Here is a 10,227-nt window from a genome sequence, read left to right as displayed (position 1 = left end):
AAGGACATGAAATAATATGAATAGAATATAAATTTCTAGTCCTAGAAAATGTTGAGTTTGGCCGATCCCGTAGCCATTAATGTGGAGGCCATAAGGATAGAGAGTGGGTTCTCATCAGACAAAATAACTAAATGAATTGATTTTTGTATGAATACCTCAATGGTATCATACCTAACTCTTAATCAAGTTGATTTAGTTCACAGTTGTGTACATGTTCCATAGACCCGAGAGACCAAAGATGTCTTGTGGATGTACGCGTTGTACATTGGAAAAAGAATAGTTCCCTAACGAATAGTTGAAAACGAAATTTGAATTGCGCTTCTGATCCAATCCACAAAAACAAAAATAAAATGTGCTTGTGATTGAAATCATAAAAAATGGAATTTGAATTGCATTCCCGATCGAATCATCAAAACTAACTTCAAAGTGGGTACCTGATCGAACTATATACAGCATGAAACATGAAATGTATGTTTAATTGAATTAGTGAGAACAAGCTCTCTGCTCTCTCACCGGCCATTAAAGGCTCAAAGAATAAAAGGAAGAAGAATATCTCGATCTCGATCTCTCATCTGTGATCTTTTTCTTTGATCTGAGAGAGTTTTTGTTGGTGGCCGACGAAGATGAACAGTCACTATCCCAGAATGTCTTTCAAGTAGCGACGGCAGAGAGAGTGCCGGTGGATCGTTGGCCTTTTACCTCCGAATGTTATCTCCATGGTCGTGTTCTTCTTGTTCATGATCTTTGCATGTTCTCTCTGATCGTTGGCCACCCGCAATCGATCCCTGCCGCCGCACCCCTCCCTCCCCATTGCCCGTGGTCCTAACCCCCTATGACCATGAGGTTCAGATGCACATGTAGAAATAAACAATTAACGATCATACATACCGATTATGGAAAGAAATAAAGGTGTGATGCAAAAAATGTGAGGTTCAGATAGATATCAATCGGGAAATTACCAACCGTTCCCATCAACACCACCCAAACGTTGACGTCGAATGTGCAGAAAAGGGGTCAATCGCTGCTCCCAATCAGCGCCCTATCTGGGAGTAGTCAACAGCAGAATCTGCACCAAAGAGGGAGTTCGGCAATGGGATTCAGACAAGGAGGGGGCGCAGGCCGGTAGTAGGGAGCGAACGCGAGAGGCCCAGGAAGGAGGGTAGGCCGACAACGGGGCGGGGGCACGGGCGACAAAGAGGGAGACCGCCATTGTCGTTTACAATGGGTGCGAGAGGCCGAGGGAGGAGGGCAGGGCGGCGCCGCGGAGGGGGCGTGGGCATCAGGGATGTGGTGCGAGAGGCTGGGGAAGGAGGGTGAGGCGACAGCAGAGAGGAGGGCAGGACGGCGGTGGGGAGGGGGCGTGGGAGGGTGAGGTGGTGGCGGGGAATGGGGCGCGGTAGGTGGCGATAGGGGGTGGCGGCAGCTGGGAGGCGGCGCGAGCGGGAGGGAGAGGGTGTCGGAGGGCGGAGAAGGAGGACGGAGCGGCCGCGGGGAGGAGGCAGCGTAGGCTGGAAAGGCCAGGAGAGGATGCCAAAATGGCAGCCGGGAGGGGGCTCTCTCACTCTCACTCTCTTCTCTCTCAATCTCTCTCTTCTCTCTCACTCTCTTTTCACCCAATTAGAGGCCAAAAGGGCGCAAGTACTCCTACTATAGTAGTATAGATTATCATGGACTACTCAATTATCAAGTACACATTTGAAAGTAAGTCATTTTTGAGAGTACCTTGCTCCCATTATATATTTGAGTGAGTTTCTATTGTTAAGAAGTTTATTTGGGTTTTTACTTAGTTTAATTAAAACAAAACAATGATTACATATGTCCTTTGGCTTGATGAATGTTCTTTGAGTGAAAAACATTAATGTAATTGATCCATGTGAATCCCTGAATGGTACCATATTAAATTGTCAATCAGATCGATTGATGTCATTGTTGTGTAAGAGGTCCTTAGACATAACAGACCAAAGACATTGTGTGGACAAACATTATGGAGAACCATTCAATTGAGCACATGTAGACTCATCATTAGCCACGTCGCAGTGCTTGAGCCGATGTGAAGAACCCAAGTTTTCCTTACAAGGTTTAATAAATTGCATTTGTGTTGTTTTATTATGTCCTCCTGGCTTATTTCAGTTTTATGGAAGTTCGATTCCTGTACACGCCCCATCGGAGAGCTTCGTTCGGGTACTATCACATCATCTCCCTTGACTGTAAGGAGGCATCCTCTTGCATCTGTACAAGCCTCCCTCATGTGTGCTGTTGTGTCTTTACATGTTTTGGTCTTTAGGGTGTAAGTCCATCCTTGGCTTCTTCCTGGGAGGGGGGAAGCCTACTAATCTTCTTCCCCTAAATGGGCCCATTAGGCCACTTATAAGCCCCCAATTTTTCTTTTTAATGTAAAAGGAGAGGGGGAAGGCTACGTCGGTTAAAGATTGTTGTTATAAAACAAAAATAAAAGATATGTCGTATTACACCTAGAGTTCCCGCTAACCCCCTAGCTAAAGAAGGCTCGTCTGCACTTTGGATTCTATAGGACACTTCTGCTCTTGCACCACCACTACTCCCCAAGACTTGGAGGAGCCCTGCCCCCACTTCCACTCGTACTCCCCCTATTGATCGCTGTTTGACCCGACAGATGTTCCACTGCAGCTCGACATTACCAAGACACTACCGTGGACTGTGCCACCCTATCGCAAGCCTTCCTTAGTGGACGCTATGGTGGACCTGGTATCTCATATTCTATTCCATCTTCTGGCCAGTTCACGTCTCTACCACATTAGAATGAGCAGTTGGCTGTGTCCCTAAATCCTCGCAGCTGACCGTCACCTGTACTACCGACCAGAGCCTACTCTATCTCCTTCACCTGTCAAAAGCAGACCCCATCGCCTTTATTAGCACAGCTCCATGCCTTTGTTGCTCTCCCGTCGCGCGATCAGCTGTTAGTCTCCCGGTCATGCCATTGTTGTGAGATCGTAAGACACCCCAAGATGGAACACGAGCCTATAGAGGTGCTGTTGTTCACTTTTGTTGTGTTGCCACCGACTACATTGAGGGGTATAGCCCGCTCGATCGGCTACTTACAGTGTGATCAATTGTTTCCCTGCTGTTTGAGTGCGAGTTCACAACTGCTCTAGTGGCCCGCAGCTCGATCATCATATAAGATCTGCATATAGTTGATCACACTACAAGGAGGGCTCTCCACCGGGCTTCCGATAGTATTGGTTAGCCTCCTAGTCAAACCCTATTATGAACCAAATGTGACTCTACTCTCCATCCGTGACTCCGCCATGATGCCATCGATGGGATCTGCTACCAGCACTCTAGACCCAAATCCATTAGTAAAGTCCATTACCTCCCCTATTTCCATATGCTTACGCCATTTAGTGCCGGTCTTCGACTGCTTTAGTGCATGAGAGACTTATACTTGTTGTGGGTTTAGCCAACGTGATCGTGTTAGGGAATTTTATTGAAGTTGATGGGTCTGTTTGTTCAAATCGACAGCACGGTTGCTCTTATATGAAGACTGTCCCCTTGGACCCTCTAACAGATCAAGCGGATCGTTGGGAGCTTGGTCGTGCGCGACCCCCCAGTCAAATATCTGTTATGTCTCAAATCAGCCAAATTGCTGATGTACTTTCTTGTTCATTTTCAATCTTACGCATCATTTCACCACATTTGAGTGCATTTCGTGTTCATTCCACTGTGGTGTATCACGAGATGCTCTACCCCGCCTGTCGTATTGCACCAAAAGATGTTTACTTTGTCTTTGACCTATGAGTCCCTAGTCGTGGTATTTTAAACGGTCTCAGATTGGGTACATCAATAAGTTCACAAATATGACTGAAGGGTTAATAAGGGATTGTCCATCCTCTATATAAGAGGTAACAGCTCAAGGAATATGATGTAGTGAGGTCCCTGGCCAAGGCAGTGAAATATCAGAAAAGAGTTCTCCGATGAGTTACAAACACATCAGTACTAACTCAAAAGACTGACTAGAGTTTCACAACTACCCCTATGGTTGATGAGCATCATAAGCTTTTTCTTTGGTCTCGTTGCTTCTTCAAACTCCATGCTTTTCTCTTTCATCTGGATTTTCAAATTTTCATTTCTTTGACAAAGATGTCCTACCAGAAATTTATGAGGTGTCTAACACTACAAGCTTTTCAGTTCCAATCTTAATGATGAAATTGGTCACCGATGCATCTTCTCAAAAAATCATCTTACTCCTATGCATGCTTCTCCCCAAGAAGAGTACACTCATGTTCTCATAACGCATGCAGTTTCAACAATTTTACTGAGTCACACAAAGTATAGAGGCCGTCAGTTACCTTTTATATAAATTTGGATCACACTTGGCATTTTTAAATAATTATATTAGGGTACTGTTGTATTAATATTAGCGCATAAAACCTGTGAGTTCATATCCACACTATATAACTACAAAACCCTTTATGTACCCTCATGGGTGTAAATATTCTGACAAATAAACCTTAGAATTTTTGTGTGTTTTTTATTCAAAACTTTGAAGCAAAAATACACGAAAGAGGGGAAGAGAGCTGAAAGCAACGGACGGCGGACTAGGCATACGGCGCACAGTGGATGATGGTGTCGGCAGACTGCAGCATTGGCAGAATCAGCGGATGGCATACTCGTGGGTACGTTCCAGCATTTTTGACCGTTTAATCTTTGTATTTTTTGTCAGTTTAATCTTATTCTATGCCTATTAATGTTTCTAAATTTTCCGTGTTTTCTGTTCATAATTCATCTGCTAATTCTCACTTCTGTAGCTAAATTGACTATAGCATTACATCCCAATGCATCTAATTCTAACTCTGTGATTCTTCTTCACTGATTTACATCTAAGTGTCCCTCCCTCTTCTCATTCTCTTGTACTCTCCAGCCTCCAATTCTCCCCCCCCCTACTCTGCTCTCTCCATCATTCTCCCTTACCGTACAATTCTCCCTTTCCTTCCCTGAGTCGCTCTTACAATCTAATTCTCCCTCTATCTCTCATTCTCTCTCACACTCTGTAAATTTCTAACTTATACTTCTAACTTCTAACCCTCCCTCTCTTCTCTCACCCTTTACAACTCTCTAATTCTCCCTCTCTCCTTTCTTCTCTCTCTCTCAGTCTATCTTACTCTATAATTCTAACTCTTTGTCTCTCTTTTTCTCTTACAATCAGATTCTATCTCTCACCCTCTACAAATTTTTAACTTATAGTTCTATCTCTCCCTCTCTTCTCCCACCCTCGATTACTCTCTAATTCTACCCCTCTCTTCTCTTCTCTCTCTCTTGTTCTCCCTTACTCTATAACTCTGTCTTCTTTCTCTCTCTTTCTGCCTTACTATATAATTCTCCCTCCCCCTCTCTCAGTCTATCTTACAATCTAATTCTCTTTCCCTCCATTCTCTCTCCGACTCTGTAACATTCACATATTTTTACCTCTACTTAACCCTCATTCTCTCTCACACTCTCTTACTCTATAAATCTGCCTCACCCTCTCATTCTAGCTTACTCTAAATTCTCACTCTCCCTCTCTGAAATCCGCTTACAATCTAATTCTATCTCTCACGCTTTGCTAATTTTTAACTTACAGTTCTATCTCTCCCTCTCTTCTCCTACCCTTTAATACTCTCTTATTCTCCCCCTCCCCTCTATTCTCTCTCTCTCTTTCACCCTAACTCTATAATTCTCTCTTCTCTCTCTCTCATTTTCCCTTACTCAATATTTCTCCCTCTCCTTCTCTATGTGTATCTGACATTTTAATGATTTCCCTCTTTCATTCTCTCTTATGCTCTCTAACATTCTCATATTTTTACCTCTAATTCACCCTCATTCTCTCTCGCCCTCTCTTACTCTATAAGTCTCTCTCTCCCTCTCCCTCTCATTCTAACTTACTCTATAATTCTCACCCTCCCTCTCTCAATTTTTCTTACAACCTGATTCTATCTAATTTTTATCTTATAGTTCTATCTCTCCCTCTCTTCTCCCACCCGCTATTACTCTCTAATTCTCCCCCTCCCTCTTTTCTCTCTCTGTTTCTCCCTAACTCTATAATTCTCTCTTCTCGCTCTCTCATTCTTCATTACTCTATAATCCTCCCTCTCCCTCGTTCAGTCTATCTTACATTCTAACTCTCTCTCCCTCTTTCATTCTCTCCACGCTCTCTAGCATTCTCATAATTTTACCTCTAATTCACCCTCATTCTCCGTCACCCTCCCTTACTCAATGAAATTCCATCTTCCTCTAGATCTAACCTACTCCATAATTCTCACTCTCCTCTTAATTTCGCTCACAATCTGATTCTATCTCTTACACTCATTATCTCTCACACTCTGGTAATTTTTAACTTACAGTTCTATCTTTCACCCTCTTTTCCCACCCTCATTTACTCTCTAATTCTCCCCCTTTCCTCTCATCTCTCTCTTTCTTTCTCCCTAACTCAATAATTCTCTCTTTTCTGTCTCTCACTCTCCCTTACTCTGTAATTCAACCTCTCCCTCTCACAGACTATCTTACATTTTAATTCTCACTCCCTCTTGCATTCTCTCTCACGCTCTGTAACATTCACATATTCTTACCTTTAATTTACTCTCATTCTCTCTCACCCTCTCCTACTCTATAATCTAACTCGCCCTCTCACTCTAACTTTCTACATAATTGTCAGTTTTTAATTCTCAATTTCTATTAGAATCTAATTCTATCTCTCACCCTCGTTCTCGCTCATGCCCTGCTATTTTTAACTTACAGTTCTATCTGTCCCTTGCTTCTCCCACCCTTTATTACTCTCGAATTCTCTACATCACCTCTATTGTCTCTCTCTCATTCTCCCTAACTCTATAAATCTCTCTTCTCTTTCTCATTCTCCCATACTCTATAATTCTCCCTCTCCCTCTCTCAATCTATCTTACATTCTAAATCTCTCTCCCTCTTTCATTCTCACTTGCGCTCTCAAACATTCTCATATTTTTACCTTTAACTCACCCTCATCTCTCACCCTCTCTTACTATTTAAATCGCCTTCTTCCTCTCATTCTTACTTGCTCCATAATTCTCACTCTCCCTCTCTCATTTTGTCTTACAGTCTGATTCTATCTCTTACCCTCTTTCTTTCTCACGCTCTGCTAATTTTTAACATATATTTGTATCTCTCCCTCTCTTCTTCCACCCTTTATTACTCTCTAATTCTCCCCCTCTCATCTCTTCTCTCTCTCTCTTTCTCCCTAACTCAATAATTCTCTCTTCTCTCTCTCTCATTCCCCCGTCCTGTATAATTTTCCTTTCCCTCTCTCAGTCTATCTTAAATTCTAATTCTCTCTCACTCTTTCATTCTCTCTCACGCTATGTAACATTCTCATATTTTTATCTCTAATTCACCCTTATTTTCTCTCAACCTCTTTCACTCTATAAATCTCTCTCTGCCTCTCATTGTAACTGACTCCATAATTCTCACTCTCCCTCTCTCAATTTCTCTTACAATCTAATTCTATCTCTCATGCTCTGCTACTTTTTAACTTACAGTTCTATTTATCCCGCTCTTCCCCCACCCTCTATTACTCTCAAAATCTGCCCCTCTCGTCTCTTCTCTCTCTCTCGCATTCTCCCTAATCTATAATTCTCTTTTCTCTCTCTCTCATTCTCCTCTCCCTCTTTCAGTCTATCTTACATTCTAATTTTCTCTCTTCTGTTTTCATTCTCTCTCACGCTCTGTAACATTCTCATATTTTTACCTATAACGTACCCTCACTCACTCTCACCCTCTTTTACTTGATAAATCTCCCTCTCCCTCTCATTCTAACTTGTTCCATAATTATCACTCTCCCTCTCTCAATTTGTCTTACAATCTGGTTCTATCTCTCACCCTCATTCTCTCTCACACTCTGACAGTTTTAACTTATATTTCTATCTTTCCCTCCTTCTCCCACCCTCTATTACTCTCTAATTCTCCCTCTCTCCTCTCTTTTTTCTCTCTCTTTCTCCCTAATTCTATAATTCTATCTCATCTCCCTGTCATTCTCCCTTACTCTACATTTCTCCCTGTCGCTCTGATGGGGGTCCATCTCCACATCAGGATGGAGCGTCCCCAACAACCGCATCGAGCCGCACGAGCTGACGCCCGCAATGCCTCATTCAAATATCCGAAGTGAAGACAAAACGGCACATGTTTTCATTTATTTTCTTTATTTTGATTGTTGTAATTTCCTTGACGGTTTATGGACCGGGCCGTTTGTGTTTTGGTCTCATCCATTTCCAATGATTTTAGATTTCTCGTCGGGTTGAGAGAACCGCTCGTCTCTAGATGGTTCCCGCAAGTTATGCCCAATTGGGCATGTCCATGGCCCTATATGAGGACGACATGCCTAAGAGTACAGGTGGACTGAATTTGAAGTCAAGTGAAGTTTCTGAGTTTCATTTTTTATTCTTCTAATTTGATAGATTTAGATAGCCACAGCTTCCATAGAGTTCATGGAGAACGTGGCTTTCCCACATCGGTGGATTCGGTGGCCATTATCATCACCGTCTCCTAGGACCATATTTCATTCTCGATCAAGAACTACTTGCTTGATCTCGTCACCATGTCTCCTTTGCTCTAGAAGATGTCTTATTTCTTGGAACGGCATGTGAAAGCGTTCTCGCCGGTACTGTTTCGGCTTACGTGGCACCCTCCTCTTCCAACGTCGGAGGGGATCAAGACCTCTCCATCCTTGGAGACCTGGCGCAAGAACCTCCCGAAACCGATTCTTGAATCTCTGATCCGGCCTCTCAAGAATGTGATCTTCGACAAATCTGCACCATGGCGCCCATTTCGGAGATCGCGATGCTGTCGACCCTTCTTGACCTACGGGTGTTGAATTGCCCCATCGCGCGGCCGCCAGATCACGCCTCGCCCACCCCGCACGAGTTGAGCGCGCTCATCTCCGCGTGCGGGGGTTTGCCTACGGCCTGCCGTGAGTTGCTCATCTGCGCCCTGTCTCAACCGCGCCCTTGTAAGGTTACCATTTATCCCCGTGCCCGGTCTTATACACCCGCACGTTTCCTCTCTCCCGCCCCGTTGGAGTGCCAACACTGTCTGGAATTGTCTGGAAATCTTCCGTTCTCCCACTCGACGCATTTTGATATCTCCTTTTAGCACTCTATTGATATATTTTTTGTGCATTTGATCGTTAGGAATCCCCTATTATTACCTCGTCTTCCATCACTTAGCAAGTGAATAGGATTAATTCTTCTTATGGTTACCATTAACTTGTTTACTTGGTAGATTGGACGCCGACTGGTAGTACGACAACCTCTCATCTTACGCGTCCGATTGGTCCATAGGGGTGTTGGGAAGTCGATTGTGTCTTGAACTTCACCAATTTAACTGACCGTCACACTTTGTTAGTTGACTCGTGGTACTGGTCGTTATCTTCTCAAAGCCTCATCATTCAAAATACATATCTGTTGAGTTCATTGTCGTCATCCATGGATCTCGACCGATAGTGTACTACATCACCCTCTCTTAGTCTATCTTACATTCTAATTCTCTCTCCTTCTTTCGTTTTCTCTCACGCGCTGAAACATTCTCATATTTTTACCTCTAATTCATCCTCATTCTCTCTCACCCTCTCATACTCTATAGATCTCCTCTCCTTGTCATTCTAACTTACTCCATAATTCTCACTCTCCCTCTCTGATTTCTCTTACAATCTGATTCTATCTCTCACCCTTGTTCTCTCTCACGCTCTGCTAATTTTTAACTTATAGTTCTGTCTATCCCTCTCTTCTTCCACCCTACATTACTCTCTAGTTCTCCCCCTTTCATTTCTTCTCTCTCTCTATTTCTCCCTAAGTTTAATTATTTATTCTCTCTCTCATTTCCTCCCGTACTCTATAATTCTCTCTCTCCCTCTCTCAGTCTGTCTTACATTCTAATTCTCTCTCCCTCTTTCATTCTCTCTCATGCTCTGTAACATTCTCATATTTTTACCTCTAATTCACCCTCATTCTCTCTCGCCCTCTCATACTCTATAAATCTCCCTCTCTCTCTTGTTCTATCTTACTCCATAATTCTCACTCTCCCTCTCTCAATTTCTCTTACAATCTGATTCTATCTCTCAATCTCATTCTCTCTCACGCTCTGCTAATTTTTAATTTATAGTTCTATATCTCCATTACTCTCTAATTCTCCCCCTCTCCTCTATTTTCTCTCTTTTTTCTACCTAACTCTATAATTCTCTGATGTAATACG

The 10,227-nt window shown here is 43.1% G+C and overlaps 2 long non-coding RNA genes across 2 annotated transcripts; one reads left to right on the top strand and one right to left on the bottom strand.

The window, feature by feature from the left end:
- Nucleotides 1-394: 394 nt before the first annotated feature.
- Nucleotides 395-1,814, bottom strand: LOC144701513 (uncharacterized). Its single transcript, XR_013581019.1, has 2 exons — nucleotides 964-1,814; nucleotides 395-830 (listed from the first exon to the last, which is right to left on the bottom strand). It is a non-coding gene; the product is annotated as an uncharacterized LOC144701513 (long non-coding RNA).
- Nucleotides 1,815-4,277: 2,463 nt separating this feature from the next.
- Nucleotides 4,278-8,284, top strand: LOC144701511 (uncharacterized). The gene is made up of 2 exons (XR_013581018.1): nucleotides 4,278-4,652; nucleotides 8,071-8,284. It is a non-coding gene; the product is annotated as an uncharacterized LOC144701511 (long non-coding RNA).
- Nucleotides 8,285-10,227: the final 1,943 nt, after the last annotated feature.

This window comes from Wolffia australiana, chromosome 3, assembly GCF_029677425.1.
Source record: "Wolffia australiana isolate 7733 chromosome 3, ASM2967742v1".
NCBI lineage: Eukaryota > Viridiplantae > Streptophyta > Magnoliopsida > Alismatales > Araceae > Wolffia > Wolffia australiana.
This window is presented reverse-complemented; position numbering and strand designations above follow the sequence as displayed.